Raw genomic sequence first — 14,235 nt, 5'->3', positions numbered from 1 at the left:
AATCTCATCCAGCCCATCAACTTGTCAAGCCCATAAGAATCATTTAGCCCAACTCCGGATTATAGTCCATCGTCGTTATAAAATATTAATAATTACATGACTTGTGTGTCATGGGATGACTCTAGCGACTAGTCTATCTCTTGTGCTACTTAGCTTTTCTTCAACTAAGTCAGGTTACTTCAAGCTTATTGATGTACTAACGAACTTAGAAAGCAAGAGTCACGACAAAGAACACTTCAAGTACGAAAGAAAGCTTCTATAATAGAACTCACACTTCAAGTACAAAAGAAAGCTTCTAGGCAACTTCTCGATGATTTGCTACAAATGACTCTACCCATATTTATAGGGTTCTTAAACCTCCTCAATGGAACTTTCTAGATCCTCATATTTCTTGACTAATCTAGACTCTTCTAACTATATATATGATTTTTACAAGACTCTAGAATATGCTATGTTAGTCTATGATGTCCTAGGGATTTCTAGGACATTCCATATTATCTGACTTGTTCTTATATGATCTAGCGTGTTCTAGATCATTACAAGGTCTTTCGAGTTATTCTAGCTTCGTCTAGCGCCTTCTTGATCACTACGAAGACTTCTCGTGTATTCTTTATTGTTCCAACATTTTCTACACGGTCCCGGAGACTTCCAAAAATTTTGTCCGTGACATGTGGCTGTCTATATTAACCTAGAAAATAAATAACTATTAATTACACAAAACATGCTTGAAATATTCAAATACAAGGTTGTATTTTGATCTTCATTTCTGATTCGAATCTGAGTTCTAAGATTCAGTTGATGTTTTTTCATGGTACTTTCTTTTATGTAAATGCCAAGGGTTCATTCGGTGCTTGCATTTCAGTTTTTAAAATTTGCTATTAAACTTCTAGCAATTAAATATATACTTGGACTCTTTACATTAAAATGTATGACATATCACATCAGAGTCACCCCACCCACGTTATTTAAGCAAAAATATTTTAGTATTGTAAATATTGACAACTTCAGCTTATTAATTGATCTTGCTTTGTATTTTGGGTTATACATGACATATATATTAGAGGTGGAAGTGTTCAAAATTAACATAACTACGTCCATTAGCGTGTTCGGGTTCCCTTACACTAGCAATGCAACATTGTTGTAAAAGATCTAATTGAGAATTCGTGCACTGCCTTTTTCATTCATAACGTAACTGATGTTCGATACAAAAGCAAACAGGATATATATATATATATATATATATATATATATATATATATATATATATCATGAGATCCTAAAATTCAGTAAAAGATAATGAAAAACAAACAGATAAATACGAAACATCTATGATTATCTGTTCACTGGAATAATCTAGATTCCTTTACTCCCCCTCAAGCGGGAGCATGAAGATTCCGAATGCCCAGCTTGTCCGACAACCACTTCAAACGATCTGAACCAAGTGGCTTAGTGAGCAAGTCAGCCAATTGGTCTTGAGTGCATATCTTCACAGGAACAATCTCTTTTGACAAAACACGTTCTCGTACGAAATAGCAATCCATTTCGACATGCTTGGTGCGCTCATGAAACACCGGATTGTAAGCAATGTTGCGGGCGGACTCATTATCACACAAAAGAGGTGTCGGTGCATGGAAATCAACATCAAATTCTGCTAACAACCAACGGGTCCAAAGAATTTCACTCACAGTAGTAGCCATTGCACGATACTCGGCTTCAGCTGAGGATCGAGAAACAACTGATTGTTTCTTGGATTTCCATGAAATCGGTGCACCTCCCAAGAGCAATATGTACCCCGTTCGTGACCTTCGTGAAAAGGGACAAACCAGCCAATCCGAATCGCTATATGCTATCAACTCAACATCCTCGGTCTTTGGTAACAACACACCTTGTCCCAACGTAGTTTTGAGATAACGAAGTACTCGCATAGCAGCATTCCAATGACTTTGTCTAGGGTCCGAGACAAATTGGCTAAGAACATTCACGGAATAAGTAATGTCAGGTCTGGTTGCTTGAAGATATAAGAGTCTCCCAACGAGACGTCTATACACACTAGCATCGACCCGATCTTTATCTTCTCCTTTATTTAATTTTAAATTTTGTTCCATTGGAAACCTGTTGGGTCGACATCCAAGAAAACCCGAATCTTCTAGGACATAAATGGTGTACTTTCGTTGGCTAAGAACCAAACCTTCGTTTGTTCGAGCCACTTCTATGCCCAAAAAATATTTCAAGGTTCCGAGATCCTTGATACTAAAACTCGCATCAAGTCTAGATTTGGTATGTTCTATATTTTTCTTGTTGTTACCAACAATTATTACATCATCCACATAAATAAGGGTTGCCACAAAGGTGTCGCCATGCTTATGAACGAATAGTGAATGATCAGCTTGAGATTTTCGAAATTATAGACTTTGGAGGGTTGTAGTAAATTTTTTATACCAATTTCTCGAGGCTTGTTTTAACCCATACAATGACTTTTTGAGCTTACAGACTCGTGTTTTGTTGTCTTTTCTAAAACCCTGCGGTATCTTCATGTAAATGTCTTCGTCCAAATCTCCATGCAAAAAGGTGTTGTTAACATCTAACTGGTGTATGATCCAGTCACGTTTGACAGCTATAGTGAGTAGAACACGCACGGTTACAAGCTTAGCCACCGGGGCAAAGGTGTCATGAAAATCCACACCTTCCATTTGGGTGTAACCCTTAGCAACAAGACGGGCCTTGTAGCGTTCTATATCTCCATTTGGCTTGTACTTTATCTTATAGACCCACTTGGAATCTATAGCTCTTTTTCCGGAGGGCAAGGATGTAAGTTCCCAAGTGTTAGTTTGTTCAAGAGCTTGGATCTCCTTTTGCATGGCTTCTTTCCATCGGTCATTTTTAATAGCCTGATGAAAGAACTTTGGCTCATCGTGGGTGGCGATGGCAGCTAAAAAGGACTTGTGAGCATTAGAAAATTTCTCATATGAGACATAATTAGTGAGAGGATGTACCATGGAGGCGACTCGATTGGCAGCGGGTTGCGGATGACTTATCGAAGGAGGCAGTTGTACGTCATAATCTTTGAAGCGAACTGGCTGAGATCGAGTTCTAGTCTCTCTGTTGCTGTCAGTGTTGCTGATTTATTGGTTCTCGTGATTGTCACTCTCCACGAGTTTGCTGTTTTCATCGATGGTAGTATTATCTAGCTCGAGAGTATCGTGATGATCTTGGGCTTCATCCCGGATGTGGCTGTCGACGATGAAAGGATGCTGAACCGGAGTCGTGGTGACCTCCTTATCAGTGAAGACAAAGAAGTCTTCATCTTCTTCATTTGTCTCCTTACTTTCTTGTATTCGTTTCATTGGAAATTCATGTTCTAGAAATCTTACATCTCTTGAGACTACTAACCTTCTGTACTCCAGGTCATAAATTTTGTAGCCCTTCGTCCCCTGTGGGTAACCAACAAAGATGCCTGGTCTACCTCGCGGCTCAAACTTGTCTCCACCGGTTTCTGTGCTTCGGTAGTAGGCCAAACATCCAAATACTCTCATGTGATCATAAGTGGGTGATTGATTAAAAAGAACTTCATAGGGAGTGACCCCATTGAGCACTTTCGAGGGAAGCCTGTTGATCACGTAAGTAGCGGTCAAAATACATTCTCCCCAAAAAGCCTTGGGAAGATTGCCCTGGAAACGAAGGGCTCGTGCCGTCTCGAGCAAATGTCTATGCTTGCGTTCAACCACCCCATTTTGTTGGGGTGTATATGGACAAGAAGTCTCCAAGACAATTCCCTCTTGTGCATAAAAGCTATGCATTTTATGAGAGACAAATTCTCCCCCGTTGTCACACCTTATACGTTTGATCTCCTTCCCAAACTGCGTCTTGACCATCTTGTGAAAATTTATGAGGTGTGTGTTAGCCTCATGCTTATGTCTGAGAAGGAATGTCCATACGGATCGACTAAAATCATCTACTATGGTAAAAAAATAATAAGCCTTTGAAAAAGATGGGGTTCTATACTTTCCCCACACATCACAATGTATAAGATCAAAACAATTTGTAGTCTTTATTTCACTAATGGGAAAAGGAAGCCTTGTGTGTTTAGCCTTAAAACAAGCATCACACACTTCAGCTTGAGCATTTTTAGAAACATTTTTAACAAATCCTAAACTAGAAATCTTCTTGGGTGATGGATGACCTAGCCTCTTGTGCCAAACCTCAAAGGTAGTAACGAAAGCTTTCCTCTCCATCGCCCCCATTCAATATAGTCCTCCAATGCAATTACCCGCACCAATCAAGTCCCTCGTCACCAACTTCTGCATCACAAAGAAATCAAGAAAGAAGGTTATAGCACAATGTAAGTTCTTGGCAAGCTTATTCACAGATAACAAATTATAATTGAAATTCGGAACATGCAGGACTCCATTAATCTTAAGGCCTCCTGGAAGGGTATGTTCACCCTCCCCCATAACAGGTATTTTGTCACCATTAGGAATGATGACGGGTGCCTCCTTCGTGTAAGTGATTTTATTATCAAGAAGATCACTTCTATGGGTGATGTGATCGGTAGCACCCGAGTCAACGACCCATCCATCGTAAGGATTTTCTCTACCTGCCAAGTTAGCCTTCGGAATTGTCTCATTGAGTGACTCCTCCTGGAAGTGTTCCACAAAGAGGTGATATTGCTCATCGGTTAGCCCTAGTATAGGGCTAGGACCCATCTCCACGCAAGCTGCCTTCGGCTTGGGTTTATCCTTCTTCCCGGGCCACCAGTCCGGATACCCTATCTTCTTGAAACACCCATCCTTATTGTGACCATCTTTCCCACAAAAGGTGCATTTTTCTGCCTTGTCATTACTTTGCTTGAATGTCTTTGGAATGGGCTTGCTAGCTGATTGAGTTCCTTGCCCTCGTGTATTTTTCTTCCCCATTAAATTCACTTGAAAAGCCGCTGCTTCACCACCAACTCTTCTTGAACCTCCAGAAATTGCTCGTTGTTGCTCATCTTCAGCCACTAGATGGTATATTGCCCCCAAGGACGGAGTTGGCTTCATAGCAAGTATTTGTGTACGGATGATAGAAAAATCATCATCGAGTCCCATGAGAAACTCATAGATCTTCTCATTTTCTTTAAGTTCACTCAATCTTTTTCCCAATTCACAGTCACATTTGTCACACGTGCAACGGGGCATGGGAAGAACAAGCTGCAGTTCATCCCACACAGCCTTTAGTTTCGTGTAATAAGAAGAGACAAAAGATCCATCTTGTCTGGTGGCATTTAACGACTGTTTCAGCTCATAGGCACGTGGTGCTCCCTCCTTCTCGAATCTTTCTTCAAGGTCCTTCCAGATTTCGGCTGAAGTATTTGTATATCTAACACTGGTTCGAATGTCTTTCTCCATGGCTGTTGTCATCCATCCCTTCACCATGGCATCGACTCGCATCCAAGCCATGTACGTAGGTGCTGTTGATTCCGGCTTCTTGACTGATCCATCGACCAGTCCTATCTTATTCTTTGCAAACAGAAAATTAGTCATCTTCTGCTTCCATTCACTGAAATTATTGTCGTTCAATATGTCGTTAACCTGCATCTGTTTCGGGTAGTCAGACGGGTGGATATAGAAAGGTGAATTGGCATCAATGACATCTCCGTCCTTCTTGCTTCCGTCTCCTTTCTCCCCTGTCATGATCTTCGTTAACCTATGACCTAACGGATCACAGGCTCTGATACCATAAAAGATCTAATTAAGAATTCGTGCACTGCCTTTTTCATTCATAACGTAACTGATGTTCAATACAAAAAGCAAACATGATATATATATATATATATATATATATATATATATATATATATATCCTGAGATCCTAAAATTCAGTAAAAGATAATGAAAAACAAACAGATAAATACGAAACATCTATGATTATCTGTTCACTGGAATAATCTAGATTCCTTTATGTTGAAGGTTGCTCTAGAGGGCTTTTTTGGTACTTGGAGTATTGAAGCTCTCAAGGTCGAACCAAACAAGCATGTGATGGTGCAATTTCGAAAATTAAAGAACATCAATGACATTCTTCATGAATTTCGTTTAAGAAATATAGTGTTTGCAAATAAGTGGCTATTACAAGCCTATGCACTATGTGTTGACGTCATCGACTCCACAATAAGCACATTTGATGAACATGTAGCGAAAACACTTAATTTTGGTTGCCAAGTTGCCTTCGATACTCTTAAAGTACTATACTCAACACTAACATGTTTAGTAAAGCTCTAAAAAAATGAATAAAATTGTTCACAATTTTTTATCATGGAGCATAAATCTATAAGTTGCAACTATCTTGTGCTAATACCTCGGAGATACTTTGTTTCCAAAGCAATTCTGAAAAAGCACTTCTAATTAAGGTTACTTAACATAGCAACAAAGTATTATATATACTATTAAACTATTGTTCAAACTTTTGGCACAAAATTTCATCACTTTCATATTGGTCCCTCCTCAAATTTTTACCACATTAGCTAAAAATGTTTTTATTTAAAGTTTTGCCAAAAAAGTTTCATGACTTTCACAGTTTTGGTCACTCATCAACTTTTTATCACATTAGGCACAAGTATTTTTAATTTCTATTGTTCAAAATTTTGCAACAAAATTTTCATGACTTTTTCACTTTTGGTCCCTTCTTAACTTTTTACCACATTAGCCACAAATGTTTTTAATATTAACAGTGAATTATAAACTTTAAGCAAACATTTTTAATATTAAAACATTTAGTCTTCATGAACTATAAACTTTAAGCAATTTAGAATTTTAAACTTTTGACATAAAAGTTTTATGACTTTGCCACTTTTGATCCCTCAACTTTTTACCACATCAGCCACAAATGTTTTTAATTTCTGTTGTTCAAACTTTTGGGACACAACTTTGATGACTTTTCCACAAAAGTTTTATGACTTTGCCGCTTTTTGTCCGTCAACTTTTTACCACATTAGCCACAAACGTTTCTAATTTCTATTGTTCAAACTTTCGGCACAAAACTTTGATGACTTTTCTACTTTTGGTCCTTATCAACTTTTTTACCACATTAGCCACAAATGTTTTTAATATTAACACATTTGTCCTCATGAATTATAAACTTTAAGCAATTCAGGTTTTTAACACAAATGTCTTGACTTTGCCATTTTTTAGTCCCTCCTCAACTTTTTTCCACTTCAGCTACAAATGTTTTTAATTTATATTGTTCAAACTTTTGTTACCAAAGTTTCATGAGTTTGCCACTTTTGGTTCCTCAGCTCTTTACCACATTAGCCACAAATATTTTTAATATTAACACATTTAGTCCTCATGAATTATAAACTTTAAGCAAATATTTTTTAAATTAACATATTTAGTCCTCATGAATTATATACTTTAAGCAATTCACCCCATTGTGTAGCATGTTTTTTTTCTAGTTATCTATTATAAAAAGAAGAGTTCATGGCAATGCACACTATCCATATGTAAATTTTCTTTTGTTAGTAACTAAATCAGTTTTTTTTATAGATATTTGGTTCACCTTTCGTGTACAAAAAAGCCACACACGACACCAATAGTTACTATATCGATCCTCCTGACAATCAGTGGTGTAGACCCACCGATTTTACAAGTCGTCAATGTCTAATGGGTCAGTCGTCACACATGTGCATCCGATTTCCAATTGAAGTCGACTTAACAAAGTTTGCTGCGTCTTTTAAAGATACTAAAAGGGTGTTTGGATAAATTAGTTTATAGCTTATTAGCTTATTGCTTATTAACTTATTGTCGTGTGAAAAAATAATTTTTGCAAACGTGTTTGTGGTGGGAATAAGCAATAAGCTTTAAGCAAGGGGGAATGCTTATTAAAATCAGCTTATTTAGCTTATCCCCACCACAATAAGCCGATTTTTAAGGATTTCTATCCAAACACTTAAACTTAGCTTATTGTGGTGGGAATAAGCAATAAACAATAAACACCCTTTTTTCCCTATCCAAACACCCTCTAAAATTAGAGACTTTGAATTGAAGTATGAGATTGGTAAAAGTTTTTATAGACGCTTTCCCCCCCCCAATAATTGAACCACAGTTTAATCTTGGATTAACATTACTTACAAGATTTGCAAATTGGTGCACAATGGGCGTATCCCAGGCCCATTAATTGGTGATGAATTTTTTGAATTGTGCAACCCCACAAAAAAGGATATCAGCTCCATTTTGTCCCTATCTACGAATGCTATAAGCCGATAGAGTGGGTTCTAAGAGCTTATGAAAAGAAAAGACCAAAATTACCTCCCTTATCGTTGGATGACAACTTTGCCCTTTAGAAAGGTGCAAGCTACTCCTTCTAAGATTTTCTTTTTAGGAGCTCAAGTAATGCAATCAAACCATATACTAAGGGCCTATCCGAAATGTCAAGAACATTTTCTACGGGTGTCTTTTATGGATGAAGATGGTAAGAAACTGCAAAGAACATCAATGGTTAATCCTACAGATGGAACAAAAACCACAATCCATGAAAAGATATCCAACGTAATTTTGAATGGGATACATACAAGCGATAAGCAGTTCGAATTCATGGCATTCCTACAAGTCAATTGTGCGAGAACTCTCTATGGATGTTCTCACCATACGGCAAAGTTGACGCTGCTGAAATCCAGAATCGGATGGGAGATTTTAGCAGCATCAGAAATTTGGCCAAGCATGTCGCACGAATGGGCCAATCACTGTCTTCATCAAAGAAAAGTTTCAGCGTTGAAAAAGCCTAAATTGAATTTATCCCTGACATTGAAGTGGAAACAGATGGAGTAAAGTACCTTTTTTATGGCATCGGGAGAATATCCTTGAAATTTACAGAAAAGATAACGGATATCTGTGGATATAAAATTTGCCTTCAACATTTCAAATTCGGTATGTTGGATATAAGGGAGTTGTAACCGTGGACCAGGATTCATCCACAAAACTATCTTTAAGACCTAGCATGATTAAATATAAATCAACTAACACAGAATTAGATATACTGGATATCAATAGATATAGACCACTTCATATCAACAGGCAACTCATTATTCTTCTTTCCACTCTTGGAGTTAAGGATAATACATTTGAAAATAAGCAGGAAGAAGCATTGAGCTTCCTACATGAGACCTTAAAGAATTCGATGAAGGCGAAAGAGGTGTTGGTGATTTTAGTGTCACCATGTCATTTTAAGTAACTTGAACTAACATGTGAGCTAAGGGGCTTCATGATTTGTACTCTAATATATGTACGGGGTTGTGCGGAGTGCACGCATGTATAAGATCGAGTCAGAAGCCGGTTCGACGACTAGTCGGGGGTCCGGGGGCAGCGCCCCCGGGTCCGGGGTTTCCAAAGGGGCAGCGCCCCTTTGGCGGGGTCTAGGGGCAGCGCCCCTAGCGGGGTCCAAGGCAACTAATGACGGCCCAACCCTAATGAAACCCTAATCGTGTTTAATATATAAACAACTCTTCCTTTCCAGAAGGGGGTTACGTTCTTTAGCTCTCGTTTTTCATCACACATTCACATAACTCTTTAGCATATTGGCTTACGTTTTCTGTGCCTAGAAACGTAAGTGTCCACTTGGATTATCCTAAGCTGAATTTCTTGTAACTCAGACATAGGGTAGAAATATCAGTTCGGAAAGTGATATCACGTTCCAAGTTGGTATCCAGGTCTCCACCACAAACCCTAATATTTCCAACAAGAGGCATTAAGAACAATGTCACCAATAGTTGGAAAAGATCTTATAGAATCTATGCTTTTATGTGGGTACAAGCCCAGACTTGAACCGTTACTCTCAGATTTGTTGAATTTTTTCACAGAAACAAGGTCTCATAAATGTTTAAGAAGACCCGGATGTATGTACCTCAAGGGAGGACTTTGATGGGCTACTTGGATGAAAGAAGAGTGCTTAAATACGGTGAAGTCTTTATGAAATACTCTGAAATGGAAACTGAGGGTGGTACTAAGCATAAAGTTGTTATCGGAAACATTGTGGTGGCTAAAAACCCCTGTCTCCATCCGGGTGATGTAAGGGTGTTGAAAGTTGTCGATGTTTTTCGGTGTTAAATCATATGGTGGATTGCATTGTCTTTTCAGGGCCCAGAAAAATATTCATGTTCAATTTATATCTTACATTTATAATTTATATAACCGTGTGTTTTGGTTTTTGATAGACATCCGAATGAATGCTCCGGTATAGATTTAGACGGTGACCAATATACATGGTGTGTTGGGACCCAAATTAATCCCATCGGAGCAAGTTGAACTGATGGATTACTCCCTGGGACCAAGTAAGGAGGCTGATCATGATGTTACAATCAAGGTATATATTCTTTAACTCCTCTATGATTGATTGTAACGTAGTTTTTATAGAAGGCTTTGATATTATTTCCAAATCATATGAGGTTTATAAATAAGAATACAAAATCGGCTCTTGGTCTAACCTAAACCTAATGACTAAAAAAGGCTATTTATTTTCACTGTTGGAATGGAATGGATCAGACCATTCTTGAAGGCATGTTACTCATTTTTTAGTCGTGGGGTGTTTTTACCAAAATGGTAGGGGTGAACTAAAAGCCAAGAGATCTATTGACTAATAATTCTATTCGGTCCTAGTAAGCTTGCATAATTAATCTCCTAAAATCTGGTTTTTTTAATCTATTTCAGGAAGTGGTTGAGTACTTCAGATGCTACATAGGCGAAGACAGTGTGGAGATTATATCAAACACCCACTTAGCCTTTGCAGAACAGGAACCTGAAAAAGCAAAGGCCAGACCATGTTTGGAGCTCGCAAAACTATTCTCACAAGCAGTAGATTCTCCTAAAAGCGGTGTCCATGTTGAGATCCCCCCACATATCCGTGTTGAAAAGTTCCCTAAATTCATGGGAAAACCACCCACCATAACATGCGAGTCCAAGAGTATAATCGGTAACTGCATAGTAATGTTTTTTTGGAAAGGGAACTTCCCTAACGAAGGTTTCCGGGCCAGCTTTCGCGCACCGACTAATCCCCCGCTGCAAACATGAGGCTTTGCCTCATGTCCTGGAGTCACCGCAGGCGAACCTCCATGGCCACAAGGGCTGAGTAATGCCAGGATTTGAATCCATAAAAAACGAAAGTGACAAACCCTTTCCCTTCACGCTTGAAATGGCAAAGCAAACATACGATAATGGAGTTAGAGGGGTTTGTGCAATATCTGAAAGAAGTTGCTCTTTATAAAAAAAAACATACGATGAACTATTGGTTGATTTGATGGATAATTATGGGGTCGAAAAAGAGGTTGATTTGTTAATCGAAAGTACCATCAATATGCCGAAACGTGTAAATAACATGAGCGATGATGACTTTGTTGATACGACTTAACAGTCGTTGATGGACCAAGTTATAAAATGGTTTCACGAGGAAACAATTATCGAAGCCAAAGCATCTACGGCGTATCACGTAACCTATCATCATAGTTATTAGGCGGAAAACAAAGGCCACAAATATGGTCTCTGTTTAATTTTGCATGGTGTGTTTTATGAGTTCATTTTATAATTTTTATATCTGATTCCTTCAATAAAACCCAAATTTAAAGTGTGCTGAAGGTAAGAAACATCGGAAATGTCGCCGGAGAAGATGACCGGAAAATCATAGTTGGCCGGAATACTCATGTTTGGCCGGAAACCACACCGGAAACCGGAAAAACTCACTATTACTGGTCATACTAGTATAATGTAATAAGTTCAAGGTTAAATAAAACACGAAAAATAATTCAGTGACCAAATATGGACATTTGTTTAAGTACGTTACCTTTTCAAATCTTTATCCCTAGAATAAACTAGTGATTGAATTACCTAGATAATACGGATCAAGGTTTCGAAAAGGAAGGGGTGGTTGTCGATAGTTTTCGTTGAGGTTTTTGGGAAGGAAATATGATGTGTTTTAATTTATAAAGTCATGCCAACAGATTAAATTATTTATGCTAATACATGTCAAGAAAATATATACAAAATGAGTAATAATATCCATATGAGAACAAAATATGCATATCATGTCATCTTATGAGTAAAATAATTAATTAGTTGCATGTTTTTATTTTTTTAACATTATCCTCAATTTAATTTATTTTCCGTTAGATTTTCAAAGCGAAAAAGAAAAAAACCCACCCACTTTTTGACTCTATTATGGTTTTATAGCAATAAAATACAGCAATGTCTTCGATTTATCTGCCATCTGCCATTTACTATCTATAACAAAAGCGTTGACATGAAGTTTATTATAGTTTAATTATTATTATTATTATTAGTATGAGTTGTCTTCATTCATTATATGGTAATATTTATTTTCCACATCTTTTTCAACTTCATTCATCTTCTTTATGTTCATACATTTTTGGTATGTGCAACTGCAATCCAAATAGTGTCAGCCTAGATTTCATACACAATCAGAATCTTGTTCCTATTTGATAGTAATTGAGTTTTTGCTGAATGTGTCGGTCTTTTTTTTTTTTTTTTTACGATTGTATTAATAGAAAGTTAAGTACTGTTGTATTTGTTGATATATAAATATAGAAGTTCAGTACAAATTAACGAACGAACGCGTGTTGCGGTGACGATGATTTACTTCGTGAATGATGGGTTGCATATGTAAAACATATACAAAGTATTTAACAAACATGTAACAACTATACGGAAAGTTACATAAAACGAATTTACAAAAAAAAATCTTAAAATCAGAGAAAAACCAAAGGAAAAAACAAAATGATGCAACATACACGAAAGTGGACAGGGTAACTAAATCTAGCCATATACTTATTCGTCCCAAAAGAACATACCAAAAATGACAACTAAAACGTCAAGTCATCCATTAAGATACATCTTTTTTAGGTTTTCTGATTTTTGTGTAAATATTGTGTCATGTTTATAACAAAAAAAGCCAACTACAAATGCAATAACTAAAAAAATCATCTTATAATATTTTTTTCCTTGAAATTTTCACCATTGAATAATTATTCGGCTCAAAATTGATATCATGTTGATTAAATGTTATTATTTTTGAATATTTATGATTTTAAGTTTTAAATTTTTTGAGTTGTTATGACCTAATATCTTGTTATCCTATTTTTATTTTGATTTAATGAAAAATTTAGTTATAAAGAAATTACTGAAAAAAATTTGTGATGATAACTTACCTCATGTAAATGGCATGGTGAAGATGGTGTGTGGCAAAACTAATATGACAATCTTCCTATTCTAATAAATGAATAAGTTTATTCTCCTATTGACAAGTGTCATAATATTAAAACATCTCATTAATATTCTATGTCATCTATCATGCCATTTGTCAATCTATTAATTATTCATTTCAAATTTCAAAATTTAAATTTCTCACTCTAATTACATTAAATTAATAATTGATTCTCAATTTTAAATTTTAAATTTTAATTTTTTTCATTTTAATTATATTAAATTAATAACATTAGATTAAAAAATAAAATAAAATTAATACAGATTATAGGGTGATATAACTTCACATATTTATTTAAATCAACGATTATAATTTTATATATAACTAAAAAAATATCTCTTAAGTAATAATTTATTTAAAATAATTGATTAATAATTTTGATTTTTTAATATGAAAGTTTAATTAATTTTATAACCGTGGTTCTCACGAGTTATAGATTAGTGATATAATAGACAAAAAGTTAAAATGATAGTACATCAAACTTAATATCACTCCCACCGACCTTAATCTCAAGAGTTAGGAGATAAAACATGGTTAAAACTTAAAAGTACTAAACATAATTTGTATTTACCAAAAATAAAAATCAGTTTAGAAAATACTTCATGGATTTTAAATTTTCTAACACAAAGTCAAAGGCATTAAAAGTAGTCATCTATTTCCTGAATTAGAATTCAGACCCTAAAAAGTCCTTTACATTTCTTTTCCATAGAGAGTTGACATAATTTGTAAAGTTAGATTTCACACCATACATTCAAACATTAAAAAACTAATGTTTCAGATTTTATACCTAACTATTAGAATAGTTTGGTTGTTATTAATATAATTTTGCATTATTATTGTATATAAGTTGGGGTAATATTTATTTATTTGATTGTAGTCGAATTTTTAATTTGGTTGATTGTTTGTTAATTGTTTGGTAGTTTGATGCTTAGTTATTTAGTTAATTGTGTGATATATTTCAATTACTTGTTTATTGCATTTTGGATTAGGTTTATCTCA

This window comes from Lactuca virosa, chromosome 8, assembly GCF_052849685.1.
Source record: "Lactuca virosa cultivar CGN04683 chromosome 8, Lactuca_virosa_CGN04683_v6, whole genome shotgun sequence".
Classification (NCBI taxonomy): Eukaryota; Viridiplantae; Streptophyta; class Magnoliopsida; order Asterales; family Asteraceae; genus Lactuca; species Lactuca virosa.
This window is presented reverse-complemented; position numbering follows the sequence as displayed.